At 46.6% G+C, this 23,160-nt stretch overlaps 1 protein-coding gene and 1 long non-coding RNA gene across 4 annotated transcripts in view; one reads left to right on the top strand and one right to left on the bottom strand.

Annotated features, from left to right (window-relative positions):
• Positions 1-23,160, top strand: part of MIB2 (MIB E3 ubiquitin protein ligase 2) — a 304,417-nt gene that overhangs the window by 74,838 nt on the left and 206,419 nt on the right. The window contains exon 1 of one of the 3 annotated variants that reach the window (XM_063943003.1): positions 9,353-9,620. The exons of the other annotated variants lie outside the window; for them this stretch is intronic. The gene's annotated coding sequence lies outside the window, so the exon portion shown is untranslated. Of the gene's footprint in view, positions 1-9,352; positions 9,621-23,160 lie in introns of those variants that run through there. 3 annotated transcript variants of the gene reach the window in all.
• Positions 8,337-15,209, bottom strand: LOC134966337 (uncharacterized). The gene is made up of 3 exons (XR_010188626.1): positions 15,105-15,209; positions 12,154-12,454; positions 8,337-8,573 (listed from the first exon to the last, which is right to left on the bottom strand). It is a non-coding gene; the product is annotated as an uncharacterized LOC134966337 (long non-coding RNA).

Genomic DNA, 23,160 nt, shown 5'->3' with positions numbered 1-23,160 from the left:
CAAAGAGCCCTTCAAGAGAGACACAGAGATAGCCTGGAGCCAGCACACAGCGCCCTTACTGCTAATGCCAAGTTTAACAGGGTCACTAGTAAGCGCTCCCCCCTGCTATGATCCCCTGGTACTGCTGAGGTAATCTGGAGTCTCTCCGGAGGAGCTGACGTGTCCCTGTCTGTCCACTGTAGAGGGAAAATGGAGCTGGTGAGCTGCTGGATCCGCTTATGGTTAAGTCCCGCCCTTTAAATGGCGCGCGGTCTTCCAGCTTTTTTTATACTGGCTGAGGTAATTTTAGTGCCTAAAATGGAGTCAGCCCCCTTTTAAGTCTGTAATGCCAGTCTGGGTACTATGTACGCATATAGTGTACTTAGACTCAGTTCGCTTCCTCAGAACCGGTGCGTCTGCAGAAAACTCTTCAGGAGCTTTCAGCGATGTGACCGGCTCCTCCGGGCACATCTTCTAAACTGAGTCTGGTAGGAGGGGCATAGAGGGAGGAGCCAGCGCACACTATCAAATTCTTAAAGTGCCCAAGGCTCCTAGTGAACCAGTCTATACCCCATGGTACTAAATGGATTCCCAGTATCCTCTAGGACGTAAGAGAAAGTATTGTCTATCCCAGGTGTAAAACTCAGCCTACGTTTTGGCCTTTTTGTAGCTAATCTTAAACTTTGAATGACTTCTGTTTCTGTAAGTTTCTAATAAGAGACGTGTAGATGAGAACATGAACTGGCGGGTTTATTGAGCAATGAATTTGTACATTTTAATAAAAATCAAATCGTCACAACTACAGACGTCCTTTCTGTGCTAAATAACCAAATGCCCTTTGACAAATATTTAGCTATGAGTAAACACTCAATAAACTGCCCCTTATTTGGCAGCTCCTCCTAGATCTGGGGCGCATGCGTAAATAAAAATCACAGAGCCTATGCACTCGCCACAATAAACAATGGGGGTTTAGTTCAGCAATACATTTAAGTTTGCAGATCCTACTCTATCACTCATTACTACTCATTGGAGGTCATTCCGAGTTGTTCGCTCGCAAGGCGATTTTAGCAGAGTTGCTCACGCTAAGCCGCCGCCTACTGGGAGTGAATCTTAGCATCTTAAAATTGCGAACGAAGTAATCGCAATATTGCGATTACACACCTCGTAGCAGTTTCTGAGTAGCTTCAGACTTACTCAGCATCTGCGATCAGTTCAGTGCTTGTCGTTCCTGGTTTGACGTCACAAACACTCCCAGCGTTCGCCCAGACACTCCTCCGTTTCTCCGGCCACTCCTGCGTTTTTTCCGGAAACGGTAGCGTTTTTTCCCACACGCCCATAAAACGGCCTGTTTCCGCCCAGTAACACCCATTTCCTGTCAATCACATTACGATTGCCAGACCGATGAAAAAGCCGTGAGTAAAATTACTAAGTACATAGCAAATTTACTTGGCGCAGTCGCAGTGCGGACATTGCGCATGCGCATTAAGCGGAAAATCGCTGCGATGCGAAGATTTTTACAGAGCGAACAACTCGGAATGAGGGCCATTATTATAAACATAGCAATTGCTATCTCATTAGAATTACCTTAAGATATGCTAACTGGGTTTGAGCTCACATGCACACTGGCTTTTAACCACTTAACTGATGATTTTTCAACAGTTAAATATTATAGTTGTTTTAAAAAAAAAAAATTTAATATAGTTTGAAACTTATTTTTATCAAATATTTAAATATATTATTCAAATCTGCAGAACTGATCTCCTCGTCAGGTATCCTGTTTATGTATCCAATAATGCAAGTTATTATGAGTTTTATTTGTAGCTCTATTACATTTAATAATAAAGGATTATTCTTTTCAAACAACAATTGCCTTTTACCGATGTTTAAATAAAAAAACAACAGAGTAGCTAGTAAGTAACATAATATTCAGAAGGTTCTGTTTAATAATATGCTTTTTGCCACAGAAGGCAGCCCTGCTATTTATTTATTAGTGTGTATGGGCAATCCAAGAGTGCACAAGGAGCAGTTGTTATGACATACAGTATGGAGGCATTTGTATATGCATGAGTACAGCTCGCCCACATCATGATCTGAAATTAGACCTGGAAATGTGTTTCATCCACAGTGTATCATGAAAGGTGAGGAAAAGCACAGGCAAGTACAGCAATAAAACGATAATATATTATGGGAACGTAAGAGCAATCTCTAACTGCTCACAACAGCTAGATGGCCACAGCTTCCTGCTCCTAATGTACAGTATGGCTACTACCTGTGACATGGGGTATCCCCATTTTCTGTACTTTCTCTTTATCATTTGCGAGAGGAAGGTATAAGTCCAGTTGGCTTGTGATTGGATTTTGCTCAGTGCAGTGAGATCTGTAGGCAGGGACCTTTCTCTGCCCTGTGGACTAGGTTGATGCATTTTTTATGTATCCCTAAAGTTTATGATTTGCATGTGTTGTGTTAGCTGCAAGACTTCCGTTCCCTACACAACCTATTTAAGGGCAAAATTAAAAATTGCTTTGGTGATAGGAAAATCCTATGTGCACTAGTTGAAATTGGATTGGAAGACAGCCTTTTTTTGTGTGTGTGTGTGGGGGGGGAGTTTCAAAAGATGGGATGAAATACTGTCAGTGTTTTGAGAGACAGTGGGGTAAATTTACTAAGGTCCCGATTTTGACCGAGATGCCGTTTTTTCATCAAAGTGTCATCTCGGTAATTTACTAAGCAATAATCACGGCAGTGATGAGGGCATTCGTAATTTTTTGCAAGTCCAAGAAAAAAATTACGAATGAATACACCATCGGTCAAAACGCGGCTGTTTAAGTATGAATCTCGGTAATTTACTAAGAAGTGCAAAGCAAAAAAAAACCAAACACTGCCGTGAAAAATTACAACTCGTAAAAAAGTGCTATAAAAAAACAGACCTGCTTTTTTTTTCCGTGATTGGATAGGCATGCAGGGATCCATGAGATCCGTGCATGTATATCAGTGGGAAGGGGTGGGAAAGTTGTTATTTTATTAAAATAAATTGCGTGGGGTCCCCCCTCCTAAGCATAACCAGCCTCGGGCTCTTTGAGCCGATCCTGGTTGCAGAAATATGGGGGAAAAATTGACAGGGGTTCCCCCATATTTAAGCAACCAGCATCGGGCTCTGCGCCTGGTCCTGGTTCCAAAAATACGGGGGACAAAAAGAGTAGGGGTCCCCCGTATTTTTAAAACCAGCACCGGGCTCCACTAGCTGGACAGATAATGCCACAGCCGGGGGTCACTTTGATATAGTGCCCTGCGGCCGTGGCATCAAAAATCCAACTAGTCACCCCTGGCCGGGGTACCCTGGGGGAGTGGGGACCCCTTCAATCAAAGGGTCCCCCCCCCCCAGCCACCCAAGGGCCAGGGGTGAAGCCCGAGGCTGTCCCCCCCATCCAATGGGCTGCGGATGGGGAGGCTGATAGCCTTTTGTGATAATGAAAAGATATTGTTTTTAGTAGCAGTACTACAAGGCCCAGCAAGCCTCCCCCGCATGCTGGTACTTGGAGAACCACAAGTACCAGCATGCGACGGAAAAACGGGCCCGCTGGTACCTGTAGTACTACTACTAAAAAAATACCCAAAAAAAGACAAGACACACACACCGTGAAAGTAAAGATTTATTACATACATGCACACAAACATACATACATACTTACCTTATGTTCACACGCAGGTCGGTCCTCTTCTCCAGTAGAATCCAAGGGGTACCTGTTGAATAAATTCTACTCACCAGATCGCGGGTCCCAGGGTCCTCGGGGCATCCATTTGTAATCCACGTACTTGCATAAAATAAGAAAACGGAAAGCCGAGCCACGAACTGAAAGGGGCCCCATGTTTTCACATGGGACTCCTTTCCCCGAATGCCAGAAACCCACTCTGACTGATGTCTAAGTGGGTTTCTTCAGCCAATCATGGAGCGCCACGTTGTAGCACTCTCCTGATCGGCTGTGTGCTCCTGTACTGTATGACAGGCGGCACACGGCAGTGTTACAATGTAGCGCCTATGCGCTCCATTATAACCAATGGTGGGAACTTTCTGCCCTGCGGTTGACCTAAAGTGACGTCACCGCTGAGCAGAAAGTTCCCACCATTGGTTACAATGGAGCGCATAGGCGCTACATTGTAACACTGCCGTGTGCCGCCTGTCATACAGTACAGGAGCACACAGCCGATCAGGAGAGTGCTACAACGTGGCGCTCCATGATTGGCTGAAGAAACCCACTTAGACATCAGTCAGAGTGGGTTTCTGGCATTCGGGGAAAGGAGTCCCATGTGAAAACATGGGGCCCCTTTCAGTTCGTGGCTCGGCTTTCCGTTTTCTTATTTTATGCAAGTACGTGGATTACAAATGGATGCCCCGAGGACCCTGGGACCCGCGATCTGGTGAGTAGAATTTATTCAACAGGTACCCCTTGGATTCTACTGGAGAAGAGGACCGACCTGCGTGTGAACATAAGGTAAGTATGTATGTATGTTTGTGTGCATGTATCTAATAAATCTTTACTTTCACGGTGTGTGTGTCTTGTCTTTTTTTGGGTATTTTTTTAGTAGTAGTACTACAGGTACCAGCGGGCCCGTTTTTCCGTCGCATGCTGGTACTTGTGGTTCTCCAAGTACCAGCATGCGGGGGAGGCTTGCTGGGCCTTGTAGTACTGCTACTAAAAACAATATCTTTTCATTATCACAAAAGGCTATCAGCCTCCCCATCCGCAGCCCATTGGATGGGGGGGGACAGCCTCGGGCTTCACCCCTGGCCCTTGGTTGGCTGGGGGGGGGACCCCTTGATTGAAGGGGTCCCCACTCCCCCAGGGTACCCCGGCCAGGGGTGACTAGTTGGATATTTGATGCCACGGCCGCAGGGCACTATATAAAAGTGACCCCCGGCTGTGGCATTATCTGTCCAGCTAGTGGAGCCCGGTGCTGGTTTTAAAAATACGGGGGACCCCTACTCTTTTTGTCCCCCGTATTTTTGGAACCAGGACCAGGCGCAGAGCCCGATGCTGGTTGCTTAAATATGGGGGAACCCCTGTCATTTTTTTCCCCATATTTCTGCAACCAGGATCGGCTCAAAGAGCCCGAGGCTGGTTATGCTTAGGAGGGGGGACCCCACGCAATTTTTTTTTTGGATTTTACAGTGTTTAATTTAAAAAAAAAAAAAAAAAATGAACCCCAGCACGGATCACACAGATCCGGCCGAGAATCATTGTAAAAAAGTCGGCAGTGTTTTGCTAATCACTGCCGTAAAAATAAAAAATAAAACACGAATGACATCGACATCGGAACAAAAGAAAAACCCGAATACGACAGCTTAGTAAATCCATCGTAACAAATTCAAAAACTTGCAGTTTTACACTTTCGATGTCATTTGTGATTGAACTTTGACCTGAAACGGGAAAACACGAATCTTAGTAAATTTACCCCAGTGAGAGAGTCCTAACTGGAAGCTGAGTGTCTGAGGAAAAACTGGGTTTGGGAGATCCCTTCTATCATGCTTCACTCAGATGGGAATGTATGGACTACAGAGAATCCATTCGGAATGAGAATGTGTTTGGACTGTGGTCCTAATTCAGACCTGATCGATAGGATGCATTTTTTGCATCCCTGCGATCAGGTAGTCACCACCTACAGGGGGAGGGGGTAGTCGCTGTGCAGGGGTGCGATCGCTTGTGCAGAGAGCTGCACAAACAAAAGTTTGTGCAGTCTCTGCACAGCTCAGCACTTACTCTTCAACTGCGATGATCCGGGATGGAACTGACGTCAGGAATCCTCCCTTCAAACGCCTCGACACACCTGCGTTTTCACAGACACTCCATGGAAACAGTCAGTTGACTCCCACAAACGGCCTCCTCCGGTCAATCTTCTTGCGATTGCCGGTACTATCGCTTTCATCGTCCATCCCGTTGCAGTCCGGAACTCCCCGTTGCTGATGGGGCCTCGCGCCTGCATGTTGTGGCGCTGGCGCATGCGCAGGTCAGACCCAATCGCTGCTGTGCAAAAATGCACAGCAGCGTTTGGATCTGAATGACCCCCTGTGTGTCTCTTTCTTTGGTCTGTGTATGACATGCAATGAGGCTTAATGCAGTGATTATGTGTGCAGGTCAAACCACTAGGGATCTGCTTGGAGCATGTCCATGGCTACTATAGGAACCCTGCAGGCGAAAGTGGCAGTCTTATAGTGTCAAAATTCTCAGCACTACCTCTGTTCATTCTGATAGATTTTATTTATACACCTGTGTAACTGCACGGTTTAGTCTATTAGACTGATTAGCACTGATAATTTTTACACTATTTACTGCTGCCTAGGTTCCCGAGGGACAGGAGTAGCCCTATAGTCTCATAGAGGCACACCTTGCCTAGCAAATTTATTGTATTACAGGTTGAGTATCCCTTATCCAAAATGCTTGGGACCAGAGGTATTTTGGATATGGGATTTTTCCGTATTTTGGAATAATTGCATAACATAATGAGATATCATGGTGATGGGACCTAAGTCTAAGCACAGAATACATTTATATTTCATATACACCTTATACACACAGCCTGAAGGTAATTTTAGCCAATATTTTTTATAACTTTGTATGCTGACCGCCGGGAACCCGCCCACCGGTCAAGCATACCCCAACGCTTCCTACACACCATCTTAGTGCAGATCTCAACCCATACACTGAAAGTGGAAGCCTAACTAGCTGCTGTTAGGTGTTGTGGATCCAGTATTCTGCTTTGTTGTAGCCAGCACATTTTATGACATTTTTTTATATTTATGTTTACTGTAAGTATTTTTATATAGTGTTTGTTATGTGGGATAGAACGTGGAGGGGGAGTAGGGTAAAGATTGAGGATCATAAGTTCACATATTAACATTCTTGATTACAGAGCTGTTTGCTGACAATACAAGGTTACTGGTACAAAGCACAGGGGAGTCTGTGTGTTTCTGTGCAGAATAAATTGGATCATATCTTTTGCTGCACTGCCATTGCAGATTGTTACACTAATTCCACACAAAATGGAAAAAAGTGTGTCAAGTCTGGATTAAAAATGAATGGAGTAAGAAAGAAAAACGTATTTACATGCTCTGTTTTAGGAAGATTCTTTTTTAACCCATGTTTACTTCCTTGCTATAAGATTCGGGACACATAAATATTAATGGGATACGGTCATTAGCTCGACCACTATTGGTCGACATGCATGAGGTCAACATGGCCACGAGGTCGACATGGAAAAAGGTCAACATGCGTTTTTCACATATATTTTTTTTTATTTTTTTTAATACTTTTTCATACTTTACGATCCACGTGGACTACGATTGGGAACAGTAACCTGCCCGAAGCATGGCGAGTAATGCGAGCCATGCGAGGGGACACTGTGCACTAATTGGGGTTCCCCGTCACTTTACGAAGAAAACAACACCAAAAAAAGTAATAAAAACTCATGTCGACCTTGTTCCTGTCAACCTAATGACTGTGTCGACCTATTTCAGGTGTCGACCTAGTCACTGTCGACCAATAGTGGTCGACCTAATGACTGTCGACCTAAGTGTGGTCGACCAAATGACCCATACCCTTATTAATTAGGGGCCCAACGCACGAGGATAGTAATTATTTTTTCCCCATTTCTGAGGAGAATGAGTCTTCTCTGCTTGTAGACACAGATGCGTTATTGCATATACACATATGTTGCAGTCTTTCTAAAGCCCCATACACACTACCCGATCCCCACCGACGCGATATTGGCGGTAGCGGGGATCCGGCGAGGGGTCCGGCATCAGCAAGTGCATACACACTTGACGATGCGGCCGGGACAGGCAGCGGCGGCGGGAGGAACGACGGCATGCTGCATCTGCAGCATGGCTGTCGTTAACAAGGATCTCCCACGTCCTGCCCTCCCTCGTCCCGCCCTCCCTCCAGCTGCTATGGGACTACACCTCCGAGCATGCTCTGCTAAAACTGTGGCTGGGCTTGCTGGAATGTGTAGTAAAGCAATAGCTGGATGGCTGCTTATTGCCCACTCCTGTATTAATGGAAACTGGCTTAAATTGACAGACTAAATATGCTTAACTAGTTACCAGCCTGTCAAAATGAAGGAACAACATAACGGTAATGTGCGCGCCCAAACGGAGCAACACTTGAATTGCTATGTCTGGCGCCATCTAGTGGCCACTGGCATGCAAAACACTTGAATTACCCCATAAAGATGAGGAGCAGCGTTAGCCTTTTATTATATAGATATAGGATGTTGATTGTGAGGCTTGAGCATAGTGCGGGAGACTGCAGTAGACAGAACTGAGACATGTGAAGAGAAAACAAATGAGGTCCGTAGAAAGCCAGTCAAATAAAGGTCACAACTATAATGGGTTGTCAGACTTGCCACATTTCAGTGTGTCAATACAAGCAAAAGCAGGACACAGACACGACAAGGGTTAACAGGCAAGACAGATGGCACATCATGGACACTAGGAAGGGAGAAGGACGTGTGAGCTGAAGAATCAAGTTCTCGGTGTCATTGTGGCTTTCTTGCTGTAGCAGCTGCATTTTCTCTCAGGATGCTCCTTAAGGCAGTCAGGACTGGATTTAAGAAAAATGCTGAATTAGAGTTGGCAGACAAGGGAGACAGGACTAGAACTGGGGAAGGGTAACTGTAGGACAAGAAAGCAGGGCACTAAGACAAAGGAGCAAATTCATGGCTGTCTATGAGGATACACAAGACAGACTGTGCTGGGACTGATAATAGCTAAAACAGGCAATGCTGATAACATCGAGACTATGGGGGATAGTTACCAAACTTCTAAAAAGGAAAAGTGGAGATTTTGCCCATATCAACCAATCAGATTCGGTCATTTATCTATCACATTCTGGATTAATGATAGCTACTGTAGGATTTGGATGGCAATTGCAATTCTATGGAGAAACACTACCTAGAACACTGTGTTGTATTTGCTAGCTTAGTGCAATCCCTTTAATGCACACTTATCAATAGAAGATGAGAAAACAATACTGTCAGTGCAGTACCATGAAACCTAGCACACTGTCTTTACAGTTAATGCCACTGGTATTATGGGGACCATTGCATCCGTCTGTTCCACACCTGTTACTCTAAACATTTGCATTTATAATGAGAGGAGGCGTAGTTGTAAGTCGGATGTACAGCCCTTTTTAAGCCTATCAGACTTGTCATGGGAAGAAGCCTGTAAGACATCTGTGTAGCTACAGGACAAAAGAATGAAATACCCTGTGGTTAATTCTTTCCTATCCTTAGCATTTGGCAATAGTCTGCCTGGATTTAGAGGCAGATACAAGGCTTTTATAGCTGCACCCTTGTGCTCCTCAGTCAAGCCTTTTTTATTTGACTGTTACAAGGGAGAATTATATTTTGTCCTCCGTCTGCAATCATTTAATACATGACATGATGGACTTATAGGACCTAATCGGAATCATTTCTACATGTGCACGTGTTGTGTCTCTATTAAGTCTTATGACAACACAGAGATACAGTATATCCTGGTCTGACCACCTTTCTACATGGGGGAACCTGACAACAGCATATTGATATTATCTGCTTTCTCTACTTTGCTATTCACCAATCAAAACTGAATGGGCTTCACTCTCTAAATGGTAAGAAAGCATAAAGGACTCCCAAAAGCTTCCACCGAGTCAGGATTTGACATATGTCACCCTTACAGCTGTCAGCAAAAAAAAGATTATTATGTAGCTGTTCCTTGCTTTTCTGTGTATATATACTATAGCGTAGGAGACTTCTTTTGGAATTGTGGCATTAGGTGGGTAACAAGCAGTGCCTTCCGAGGGGACTTGTGACCTTAATCCAATTTTCTTGATATAAATAAAATAAAAATGTATTTGTTTTAATTTTATTTTGTTATAATATTCATATCATTTGTATTTAAAGTGCTATAATTATTTGTGTATGGATATTTTATTGTATTGCTGTTGGAGAACTTCTTTGACAGCTGCATGTCATCTTACAGGGCTTCACCCCCAGAAGTTGCTGAGCAGTGTAAATGATGTTCATTTAGCCTGCCAATATTGCCTAAACTTGAAATTATGTCATGATAACTGTTTAATCTTTGGTTAAAGGGAACGTTTCTATACTGCCTTCTATTTTGGTTGTGTAAAAAATGTATATTAAAAAATATATATATGTATATTTTTTTCTAATAGCAACTGTATCGGACAGTCTTTGGTTCTTTCTATTGCCTCGATTCAATTTAGTACAGATTGAATAGAGCCGTGAATTAGCTCCCGATGCTATTCAATTCAGCGCGCTGTGACACTTAAGGACAGGATTTTTTTTCGTACCCCACCTCGGTTGCAAGCAGAAATCCAACAAAAGTGCTGGCGCGATGCTGAATTCTGCCCTTACTGTGGTGGAAACAGCATCGCGCTGGCCACTTTAGACTGGGAATGCCGGTTCTCGTGACAAAACAGCCTGTTTAGTCTGCGAGAACCAGCCATCCCCAACATGACGGCGCGCTCAATTGAATAGCACTGGGAGCTAATTCCCAACGCTATTCAATCCGCGCTGAATTGAATTGAGCCGTTTATGACTGAACTACAAACAAATACTTATAAACAGTCCGGGAGCACCACGTGGGAGAAAAAGAAACCCACTGTATATATAGATATAGTAAGCAGATAGCACAATCCAGTGCATGGTGCATGAACTCACCGCACTGCAGTAGGCTTCCTGTTTAGTGGTTGGAGTTAGGAGCTCATCTCCTGCTCAGAGGTGTAGCGTGTAGCTATGGCGTCCAGAGCACATCCATGCTATGGTGCCCTTCCTCCCCCCAAGTGTGTATATGGAGTTAAATTAAAGGGGAACAAAAATAAATATTAGGGGCAGTATCGCACTGGGACATGGAGGGTTAGATATTCCAACTCGCTAAAGTAATTCCACTAATAAAATCCACAGCTCTCTCTCTCTCTCTCTCTATATATATATATATATATATATATATATATATACTAAATAAAAATACACCTTATCTATATGGTGCTTTCTCTGCAATGGGGAACCTCTGAAGGAATTGATCCTCCCTGGACAACAGAGAGTGTCTTTAGTCCAGGGGTGGGGAACCTTTGGCTCTCCAGCTGTTGTTGTTGAACTACACATACCAGCATGCCTTGCTACAGTTTTGCTATTTGGCCATGCTAAAACTGTTACAGGGCAGGCTGGGATGTGTAGTTCATCAACAGCTGGAGGGCCGAAGGTTCCCCATCCCTGCTTTAGTCGGTATCCACTGTTCATGTAGAGATCATATCGTCTGGATGCCTGTTTGTGTAGGAATATAACCAATGTCAACATCATACAACAGAGGTTCAAACAGACTCATGTCTCCTGTGTCACCTCTTGCCCCATGTCGCCTAAAGCCTCCTGGCCTGTCTTTCCAGCCTCCTGCCCTTATTACTTCTCCCTCCTGTCTTTCCAGCCTCCTGCCCCCAGTGTCTATCCAGCCTTCTGCCCCCTGTGTCTTTCCAGCCACCTGCCCTTATTACTCCTCCCTCCTGTCTTTCCAGCCTCCTGCCCCCAGTGTCTATCCAGCCTTCTGCCCCCTGTGTCTTTCCAGCCACCTGCCTCCTGTCACTCCAGCTTCATCTCTCAGCCTGCCCTCTCCCTGTGTCCCTCTCAGCCTCCCACTCACCTTGTGTCTGTCTCCGCCTCACTGTGTCACTCTCAGCCTCCCCCTTACCCTGTGTTTCAGCTTCCCCTTTACTTTGTTGCTCTCCCAATCTCCTCCTCACCCTGTGTCTCAGCATCCCCCTGTGTCTCTTCATGGTTACTGCCTCCCCCATGTCTCTTATGGCTGCCTCCCTAGTGTCTCTTCATGGCTGCCTCCCCCATGTCTCTACATGGCTGCCTCCACCCTGTGTCTCCCCATGGCTTCCTTCCCCACTGCATCTCCCCATGACTACCTCCCCCTTTGTGTCTTGTCTCTCCATGGCTGTCTCCACCCCTACGGCTCCTCATGGCTGCCCCATGCCCCCCCCATGCGCTTTGTGTCTCCATGGCTGCCTCTCCCCTGCATCTCTCCATTGCTGCTTCCCCCCCTGCATCTCCCGATGGCTGCCTCCCTCCCTGTGTCTCCCCGTTGCTGCCTCCCCACTGTCTCTCTCCAGCAACCGCACTTACCTCTCTTGCTCTGTTCTCGGGTTCTTCTGCATTGCTGAGCTCCTCGTGGCTGTTCTTCAGTCACAGCACACAGACGTTATGACGTGGCGCACTGTGCCAAAAATCAAACAAAACTTTATTGTGCTGGGGGCACTGGGGAGCATCCATTCTTCTGCCTTCTGCATCGCAACCGCCATGTACAGGCACAGTGTGTAACTACTGGCAGTAGCGATGGCGGGACTGCTTAAGCATGAGCTCCACCGGTGCCGACCTCGCTACACCCCTGCTCCTGCTGCTTGGAATCATGCCATTTAGAAAACATCTGCAACCCAAACCATCTATATATAAGTACACTGTATACATAATCTAAACTGTGAGCCAGAATTAGTTGGATATACTGTACGTCTACTTGTGAAACGTAAAATATTAGAAATTTAGTTACACTGCTCAGGGTACAACATATGCCCATTAGTTTTAATTCAATGGGCGGTATTCAATTATTTCTGCGCCCTTCCACACCCGTTGTGTTTCTGCTGATGGGTGTGGTATAATCATTTCAGGTAGCTACCCATTGAGTAGCGAGGCGCCCGACCCTTTACGCAGCTAAACCTGATTACTGTGGATGTGATATGCGTGGTAACAGGGACCACTTTAGAAAGGAGATAGGGCATGATATATCATTTGAATACTGCCCATTGTGTCTTATATTTCCAGAACTTTGGGATTTGTGAGGTGGATTGGAATTAGTAAATTTAGACATGTAGAGGTATGGAGACACATCTGCAAGATAACGTTTATCGCAGGAGCACCTGCACATCCAAAAATGCTGGTGTTGCCCATAGCAACCAGATTCAATCATTTTCTAGTTTGCAGTAGAGAATTGATAGCTAGACTCTTATTGGCTGCTATAAACAACACCACCACTTTTCATTTTTAGAAGTTTAGTAAATCTACCCCCTGGTGCGATTGGGGATTGATATATCCTAGATTTAAATTGCACAAATCTTAAAATACGTGTAACTTCAAATACAGCACCAGCAATGTAAGTAAACAGACACATTTTCATATGTACAGTATGTAAAATTACAAATTCAGATTCGGCAGCACCTGGGGCCATTCTGTTATCTTCCTGTATATGAAGAATGTCATGGGACAGTATATAACAATAGCAGAAAGAATTACCACACTGACATTGCTGCGTTTACTCTACTGCTAGAAAATCTCTAGTGCTGGATATCTTAAGGAGGGTACTCACGGAGAGATCCATGCTTAAAATCTAAGCAATCTGACTAGATTGCTTAGATTTTAAGCACAGATCACTCGTGTGTACCCACCACAGCGATAGCGATGCCCGGCCCTGCGCATCGCTATCGCCGGTGCTAGATTGAGCCTGGATGCAGGCCAATCTAGCACGTCGCTCATTTCACCTGCTGGGTGAAATGAGCGCTCCCCCGTCCTCCCCCGCATCGCTCAGCACACATCGAACTGTGCTGAGCGGTGGGAGAGATGTGTGCTGAGCGGTTCGCTCAGTACACATCTCTCCCGTGTATACCAGCCGTAAGGGTGGCGATCTATGCGAATTAGTGGTCTCATCCTCTGGTTCTTTAAAATGAAAATCTGGTTCCTAGCTTTATCTGATTGGGTTTTATTGGTGCACAGTTCAGTCACATCAGTACTACAAGTCCTCACTTGCACTCACACATGATCTCTGTCAGTGGCAATCTGGTGAGTCCCTTTAATGCTGTTTTGCCTTGTCAGTTGTAAATGAGGATTAAATGTCTCAATGCATGTGTTTCAGTGTTTAGAGTCAACGTTTTATGTGATGTAACAACACGTCGCTGGGCCCTGTAAATCCCTAACTCATTACTGGAAGTCATTAGCATAGTTTTACGGGTCATATTCCTATTTTGGCTTTGAGCATTTTATGTGTTCTGTTTTTCAGCAGCATCAAATGGATGAAGTCTTAAATGAGTGCTGTAAATATGGTGTGTCAGCAGATAACATCTTACCAGCACTCTTCTTTGTTCTTATTACAAGATAGGAGAATAAACCTCAGGGCAGTTTTAATGTAATTTGCAGATGTTTACTGGAAAGGCATTACATGTAGCCTGAACATTTTCATATGATGGACATTTCTTGTGTGTTTTTGATGTTTTTATGGATATCCTATTAGCAATGGTAATTTACCGCTGCTAATAGTTTCGCCGTGGACTATACTATTAGCCCCGATGCAGTGTGCTGATCCCCTGATGCCGGCACTTATCGGGAATTATGCGCACGCGAAGCACAATCCGCAATATGCACCCTCGGGAGACCTGCTTTTGCGGCGATAACAAATGGATCCGGGAATTTATCCCGAATCCCATGTGTTATCGGCCAATAGTGGGTAGATTACTGCACGGCAAAAACAGGCTACAATAGGATAAACAAGTAACAAACCTATGGCGCTGCAATTCAAATCAGCAGAAATGTTACAGAAAGTTACATAGATATTATAGATGCAAATAGATTGTAACAATCTCACATGCACTTCGGATTGTCCAACAAACTGATGACACAAATTTGTTCCTCTCAATTTCCAAGAGATAATCCGTGTATATGGAAAGAAAAGGAGATAAAACCATACGATAGTGTAATATTGCAATGTAAACTTTGCCTCCAGCAGGTAATTATTGGAAGAGAAGGGTGCAAACAGTCCCATCCAGGAGATCAAGATTCCCTGATCCCGTTAGATCACCCAGCGTGCGATGATATAATGACTGCTGTGCAAACTCTTACATGTATGCTTACATCTATGTCAGTGTCAAGCCCATAAAGGTTTCTTTACTGCTTCTTCTTTTTTTTCCATGTTAATATATCATGTCCATCTAATATGTAAATAACGTGAAAAGGACTCATTTGTACTTGTAGTGATTTAAATTAAACAAGGCAAAATGTAATTACAGTTAAAACATATGGTAGGATGACCGTACCATGAAGATTAAATAGTTACAAGGACTGAAGAAGATGAAACCCTGGTGTGTGCTTCAGTATGACGCCATCATATATATGTCTTCCATTATGGGCACTGTGTGTGTTTTTTCTAGGATTATGAATTTGGATACCCACCACACTTTTTTACTTATAAAATTAGAATAAAAGCATTTATTAACCCTGTTGCTAGGCAACCAATCTTCATTTAGTTGAGCTAGGGATTATGGGAGTGTCAACACTACACAACTTTATTGTTCCACAAGCAATATGGTGGCACCAGCCTGCCTGCTTCATGGTACTTAGGGGGGGGCCCATCCTCATGAAGGGTTAATGGTCCCGTTACCCGCTGATAGGACACTGAGCTCCTGAGGGAACTATTTGCAAGCCCCACCACGGCGAGCGTACATTCCCGCAGCACGCCACCACCCCTAACAGAGCCAGAAGAATGAAGATTGGTGAGTACTAAGCCGGCATCATGACTAGCGGGTCGCCGGCCATTATGGCGGCATGAGGGTACGGAGACGCACAGCTTCTAACCGGGGTGGAATGTGTCTCTAGATACAGTACACAGCTGCGTCTCAGTACACTGTACACAGTACCCACACTGGCATAAACAGCCTCTCCATTTTAGGCACCAGATTACCTCAGCCAGTATAAAAAAAGCGGAAAGACCGCGCGCCATTGAAGAGGCGGGGCCTTTACTATGAGCGAATCCAGCGGCTCACCAGCGCGATTCACCCCCTTAAGTGGACACAGATGCTGACTGACAGGGACGTGCAGCTCCTCCGTAGAGACTCCAGATTACCTCAGCGGTACCAGGGGGTCATAGCAGGGGGTGGGGGGGGGGGGAGTGATTATTAGTGTACTAAGTCCCCTATCAGGGTACTTAGTCTGCGACCCGGCTAAGCTTGGCATGAGTGATAGGGGCGCGGTGGGGGCTGGCTCCAAATAACTCGGTGTCTCCCTGAAGGACTCTTTGTGGGTTAATTGTGCTTAACCATTTCCTGTGTATGTATGTGTGTGCTGTCACATTTACATTATGTCAGGCAAAGAGTGTGTTTCTTGTACAGCGGAGTGTTCCTCTTTACCATGGGGCTCACTACTGGGTACTCAGGGCAGTGCACCTTCCTAGAATAGCGGGGCTGAAGCGGAGTGAGTTAATTCCATTAATGATCTCAAATATTTCTACAAAGGTATCCCGCAATGAGAAAGAGACGCTATACTTAAGACAGACTGTGGATGAGTTTATGAATAGAGACTCAGTCCCCAAACCAGCGTCTCAATCCCCTCCCATTTGTCCGCAAAAACGATCTCTGGCCCATATCCTGCAGTCTGACTCTGATGGGTCAGACATGGAGGAGGGTGAGTTGGATTTGGAGAGGTGGATGCTACTCTGTCACAGGGAATAGAGGCTCTTATACAGGCTATCAAATATGTTCTGCAAATTCCTGATAAGGTGTCAGAGGAGTGTGAGGAATCTTATTTTAATGTAAGTCACTTTTTCTGCGTCAAAGGAATTGAATACCCTGTTTGAAGAACCGTGGGTTAATCCTGATAAGAAATTTCAAATCCCTAAAAGGTTGCTCTCTTTTCCCTTTCTTCTAGAGGATAGGAAAAAAATCCACCAATAGGGGAAGCATCAATCTCTAGGCTGTCACGTAAAATTGTATTCCCTGTCCCTAGTGCAGCCTCCCTAAAAGACACGGCTGATCGTAAAATTGAGACTACACTCAAATCATTGTACACAGCTGCTGGGTTGGCCCAAAGACCCACTATTGCATGTGCGTGGATCACAAAAGCCATTGCAAAATGGTCAGGTAACCTAATTGAGGGGTTAGATTCCTTGTCTAGGGGGGGATATTGTTATACTCCTGCAGCATATACAGGACTCTGCGAACTTTATGGTGGACGCCATAGAAGAGATTGGTTTGCTTAATGCACACACCACCGCTATGGAAGTGTCAGCACGCAGGGGCTTGTGGCTATGCCGGTGGACTGCTGATGCGGGCTTCAGGAAATGCATGGAAGGCCTACCATTCACAGGAGAGGCCTTGTTTGGAGACAAACTAGACAAATGGATTTCCAAAGCGACTGCGGGTATGTCTACGTATCTACCTTTCGCAGTTCCCCCAGCCAGGAAAGCTTATTCAGTTTTAAATTTACAGTCCTTTCGGACAGCCAAGTTTAAGGGAAGATCCAGAGGTGCAAGAGGTAAACCACGCAAACCAGCAACTGCAGGTGCTCAGGAACAGAGCTCAGGCTCTGATTCCTCAAAGTCTTCCGCATGACGGTGGACCGCGATGCCTGGAGGACTGTCAGGTGGGAGCCCGACTAAAATTCTTCAGTCACATCTGGTCAAGTTCGTGCCGGGATCCTTGGGTCATAGATCTTATTTCTCTGACGTCCTAGTGGATGCTGGGAACTCTGTAAGGACCATGGGGAATAGACGGGCTCCGCAGGAGACTGGGCACTCTAAAAGAAAGATTAGGTACTATCTGGTGTGCACTGGCTCCTCCCTCTATGCCCCTCCTCCAGACCTCAGTTAGAATCTGTGCCCGGCCAGAGCTGGGTGCTCCTAGTGGGCTCTCCTGAGCTTTCTAGAAAAGAAAGTATTTGTTAGGTTTTTTATTTTCGGTGAGATCTGCTGGCAACAGACTCACTGCTACGTGGGACTGAGGGGAGAGAAGCAAACCTACCTGCGTGCAGCTAGCTTGTGCTTCTTAGGCTACTGGACACCATTAGCTCCAGAGGGTTCGAACACAGGGCCTGACCTCGATCGTCCGTTCCCGGAGCCGCGCCGCCGTCCCCCTTGCAGAGCCAGAAGACAGAAGAAACTATGAAATCGGCGGCAGAAGACTCCTGTCTTCATTAAGGTAGCGCACAGCACTGCAGCTGTGCGCCATTGCTCCGACAGCACACCACACACTCCGGTCACTGTAGGGTGCAGGGCGCTGGGGGGGGGGGGAGCGCCCTGCGCCCTGGGCAGCAATATCAATACCTTTTGGCAAAAGAATACACATAATACAGTCAGTTAACTGTATATGTGTAAAAAACCCCGCCATTACTTTACAGAAAACGCGGCACAGAAGCCCGCCGCTGAGGGGGCGGGGCCTTCTTCCTCAGCACACCAGCGCCATTTTCCCTTCACAGCTCCGCTGGAAGCATGCTCCCCAGGCTCTCCCCTGCAGTATCCAGGTACAAGACGGGTTAAAAAGAGAGGGGGGGCACATAAATTTAGGCGCAAATCGATACAGACAAGCAGCTATTGGGAAAATCACTTATTAGCAGTGTAAATCCCTGTGTTATATAGCGCTGTGGTGTGTGCTGGCATACTCTCTCTCTGTCTCCCCAAAGGACTTTGTGGGGTCCTGTCCTCAGTCTGAGCATTCCCTGTGTGTGTGCGGTGTGTCGGTACGGCTGTGTCGACATGTTTGATGAGGAGGGTTACGTGGAGGCGGAGCAGAGGCAGATAAGTGTGGTGTCGCCCCCGACGGGGCCGACACCTGATTGGATGGATATGTGGAAGGTCTTAACCGACAGTGTCAACTCCTTACATAAAAGGTTCGATGACGCAGCAGCCTTGGGACAGCCGGGGTCTCAGCCCGCGCCTGCCCAGGCGACTCAGAAGCCGTCAGGGGCTCATAAACGCCCGCTAGCTCTGATGGTAGACACAGATGTCGACACGGAGTCTGACTCCAGTGTAGATGAGGATGAGACAAATGTACAGTCTACAAAAGCCATCCGATGCATGATTACTGCAATGAAAGATGTATTGCACATTTCTGATATTAACCCGGTTACCACCAAGAGGGGTATTATGTTTGGGGAGAAAAAGCAGCCAGTGACTTTTCCCCCATCTGATGAATTAAATGATTTGTGTGAAGAAGCGTGGAGTTCCCCTGATAAGAAACTAGTAATTTCTAAGAGGTTACTGATGGCGTAACCTTTCCCGCCAACGGATAGGTTACGTTGGGAAACATCCCCTAGGGTGGACAAGGCGCTAACACGCTTATCTAAAAGAGTGGCACTGCCGTCTCAGGATACGGCCGCCCTAAAGGATTCTGCGGATAGAAAGCAGGAAGCTATCCTGAAGTCTGTGTATACACACTCTGGTACTCTACTGAGACCTGCTATTGCTTCAGCCTGGATGTGTAGTGCTGCAGCAGCATGGACTGATACCCTGTCAGACAACATTGATTCCCTCGACAGGGATACTATGTTGCTAACCATCGAACATATAAAAGACGTTGTCTTATATATGCGGGATGCACAGAGGGACATTTGCCTGCTGGCATCTAGAATTAATGCAATGTCCATTTCTGCCAGGAAAGTATTATGGACTCGGCAGTGGACAGGTGATGCTGATTCTAAAAAACACATGGAGGTTTTGCCTTATAAGGGTGAGGAATTGTTTGGGGACGGTCTCTCGGACCTCGTATCCACAGAAACTGCTGGGAAGTCGACTTTTTTACCTCAGGTTCCCTCACAGCCTAAGAAAGCACCGTATTATCAAATGCAGTCCTTTCGGCCTCAGAAAGGCAAGCGGGTCAGAGGAGCATCCTTTCTGGCCAGAGGCAAGGGTAGAGGAAAGAAACTGCACCAGGCAGCCAGTTCCCAGGAACAAAAATCCTCCCCTGCTTCCACTAAGTCCACCGCATGACGTTGGGGCTCCACAGGCGGAGCCAGGTGCGGTGGGGGCGCATCTCCGAAACTTCAGCAACCAGTGGGTTCGCTCACAAGTGGATCTCTGGGCTGTACAAATTGTATCTCAGGGATACAAGCTGGAGTTCGAGGCGACTCCCCCTCGCCGTTACCTCAAATCAGCCTTACCAGCTGCTCCCAGGGAAAGGGAGGTAGTACTGGCGGCAATTCACAAGCTGTACCTCCAGCAGGTGATAATCAAGGTCCCCCTCCTTCAACAGGGCAGGGGTTACTATTCCACAATGTTTGTGGTACCGAAACCGGATGGTTCGGTGAGACCCATCCTGAATTTAAAATCCTTGAACACTTATATAAAGAAGTTCAAGTCCAAAATGGAATCGCTCAGGGCGGTTATTGCAAGCCTGGAAGAGGGGGATTTTATGGTGTCGCTGGACATCAAGGATGCTTACTTGCATGTCCCCATTTACCCACCTCACCAGGAATACCTCAGGTTTGTGGTACAAGACTGTCATTACCAATTCCAGACGTTGCCGTTTGGTCTCTCCATGGCACCGAGAATATTTACCAAGGTAATGGCCGAAATGATGATACTCCTTCGGAAGAAGGGAGTTATAATTATCCCGTACTTGGACGATCTCCTCATAAAGGCGAGGTCCAGAGAGCAGTTGTTGGTCAGCGTAGCACTCTCTCAGGAAGTGTTGCAACAGCACGGCTGGATTCTGAATATCCCAAAGTCGCAGCTGATTCCTGCGACGCGTCTGCTTTTCCTGGGCATGATTCTGGACACAGAACAGAAGAAGGTGTTTCTCCCGGTGGAGAAGGCCCAGGAATTGTCATCTCTGGTCATGGACCTCCTGAAACCAAAACAGGTATCGGTGCATCACTGCACGCGAGTCCTGGGAAAGAAGGTGGCTTCTTACGAAGCAATTCCCTTCGGCAGGTTCCATGCAAGGATCTTTCAGTGGGATCTGTTGGACAAATGGTCCGGATCGCATCTTCAGATGCATCGGTTGATCACCCTGTCCCCAAGGGCCAGGGTGTCTCTGCTGTGGTGGCTGCAGAGTGCTCATCTTCTCGAGGGCCGCAGGTTCGGCATACAGGACTGGGTCCTGGTGACCACGGATGCAAGCCTCAGAGGATGGGGGGCAGTCACTCAGGGAAGAAATTTCCAAGGACAGTGGTCAAGTCTGGAGACTTCACTACACATAAATATACTGGAACTAAGGGCCATTTACAACGCCCTGAGTCAAGCAGAGCCCCTGCTTCAAAACCAACCTGTACTGATTCAGTCAGACAACATCACGGCGGTCGCCCATGTAAACCGCCAGGGCGGCACGAGAAGCAGGATGGCAATGGCAGAAGCCACAAGGATTCTTCGATGGGCGGAGAATCACGTGCTAGCAGTGTTCATTCCGGGAGTGGACAACTGGGAAGCAGACTTCCTCAGCAGGCACGACCTCCACCCGGGAGAGTGGGGACTTCATCAAGAAGTCTTCACACAGATTGTAAATCGCTGGGAACTGCCACAGGTGGACATGATGGCGTCCCGCCTCAACAAAAAGCTAAAAAAAATATTGCGCCAGGTCAAGGGACCCTCAGGCGATAGCTGTGGACGCACTAGTGACACCGTGGGTGTACCAGTCGGTTTATGTGTTCCCTCCTCTTCCTCTCATACCCAAGGTACTGAGGATTGTAAGAAAGAGAGGAGTAAAAACTATACACATCGTTCCGGATTGGCCAAGAAGAACTTGGTACCCAGAACTACAAGACATGATCTCAGAGGACCCATGGCCTCTGCCTTTCAGACAGGACCTGTTACAGCAGGGGCCCTGTCTGTTCCAAGACTTACCGCGGCTGCGTTTGACGGCATGGCGGTTGAACGCCGGATCCTAACGGAAAAGGGCATTCCAGATGAAGTGATTCCTACGCTGATAAAAGCTAGGAAGGATGTGACAGTAAAGCATTATCACCGCATATGGCGGAAATATGTCGCTTGGTGTGAGGCCAGGAAGGCCCCAACAGAGGAATTCCAGCTGGGTCGATTTCTGCACTTCCTACAGTCAGGGGTGTCTCTGGGCCTAAAATTGGGGTCCATAAAGGTCCAGATTTCGGCCCTATCTATTTTCTTTCAAAAAGAACTGGCTTCACTGCCTGAAGTTCAGACGTTTGTTAAGGGAGTGCTGCATATTCAGCCCCCTTTTGTGCCTCCAGTGGCACCTTGGGATCTTAACGTTGTGTTGGATTTCCTGAAATCACACTGGTTTGAGCCACTTAAGACCGTGGAGCTAAAGTATCTCACGTGGAAGGTGGTCATGCTGTTGGCCTTAGCTTCGGCTAGGCGTGTGTCAGAATTGGCGGCTTTGTCATGTAAAAGCCCATATCTGATCTTCCATATGGACAGGGCAGAATTGAGGACTCGTCCCCACTTTCTCCCAAAGGTGGTATCAGCGTTTCATTTGAACCAACCTATTGTGGTGCCTGCGGCTACTCGGGACTTGGAGGATTCCAAGCTGCTGGACGTAGTCCGGGCTTTGAAAATTTATGTTTCCAGGACGGCTGGAGTCAGAAAAACTGACTCGCTATTTATCCTGCATGCACCCAACAAGCTGGGTGCTCCTGCTTCAAAGCAAACTATTGCTCGCTGGATCTGTTGCACGATTCAGCTGGCACATTCTGCGGCTGGACTGCCGCATCCTAAATCAGTAAAAGCCCATTCCACAAGGAAGGTGGGCTCGTCTTGGGCGGCTGCCCGAGGGGTCTCAGCTTTACAGCTTTGCCGAGATGCTACTTGGTCGGGTTCAAACACATTTGCTAAATTCTACAAGTTTGATACTCTGGCTGAGGAGGACCTTGAGTTTGCTCATTCGGTGCTGCAGAGTCATCCGCACTCTCCTGCCCGTTTGGGAGCTTTCGTATAATCCCCATGGTCCTTACGGAGTTCCCAGCATCCACTAGGACGTCAGAGAAAATAAGAATTTACTCACCGGTAATTCTATTTCTCGTAGTCCGTAGTGGATGCTGGGCGCCCGTCCCAAGTGCGGACTCTCTGCAATACATGTATATAGTTATTGCTTCACTAAAGAGTTATTGTTATGAGCCATCCGTACATGGAGGCTCAGTTTTTGTTCATACTGTTAACTGGGTATGGTTATCACAAGTTGTACAGTGTGATTGGTGTGGCTGGTATGAGTCTTACCCTGGATTCCAAATCCTTTCCTTGTTGTGTCAGCTCTTCTGGGCACACTTTCCCTAACTGAGGTCTGGAGGAGGGGCATAGAGGGAAGAGCCAGTGCACACCAGATAGTACCTAATCTTTCTTTTAGAGTGCCCAGTCTCCTGCGGAGCCCGTCTATTCCCCATGGTCCTTACGGAGTTCCCAGCATCCACTACGGA

This window comes from Pseudophryne corroboree, chromosome 10 (assembly GCF_028390025.1).
Source record: "Pseudophryne corroboree isolate aPseCor3 chromosome 10, aPseCor3.hap2, whole genome shotgun sequence".
Lineage (NCBI taxonomy): Eukaryota > Metazoa > Chordata > Amphibia > Anura > Myobatrachidae > Pseudophryne > Pseudophryne corroboree.
The sequence above is the reverse complement of the archived record's forward strand: the minus strand, read 5'-3'. Positions and strand labels throughout refer to the sequence as shown.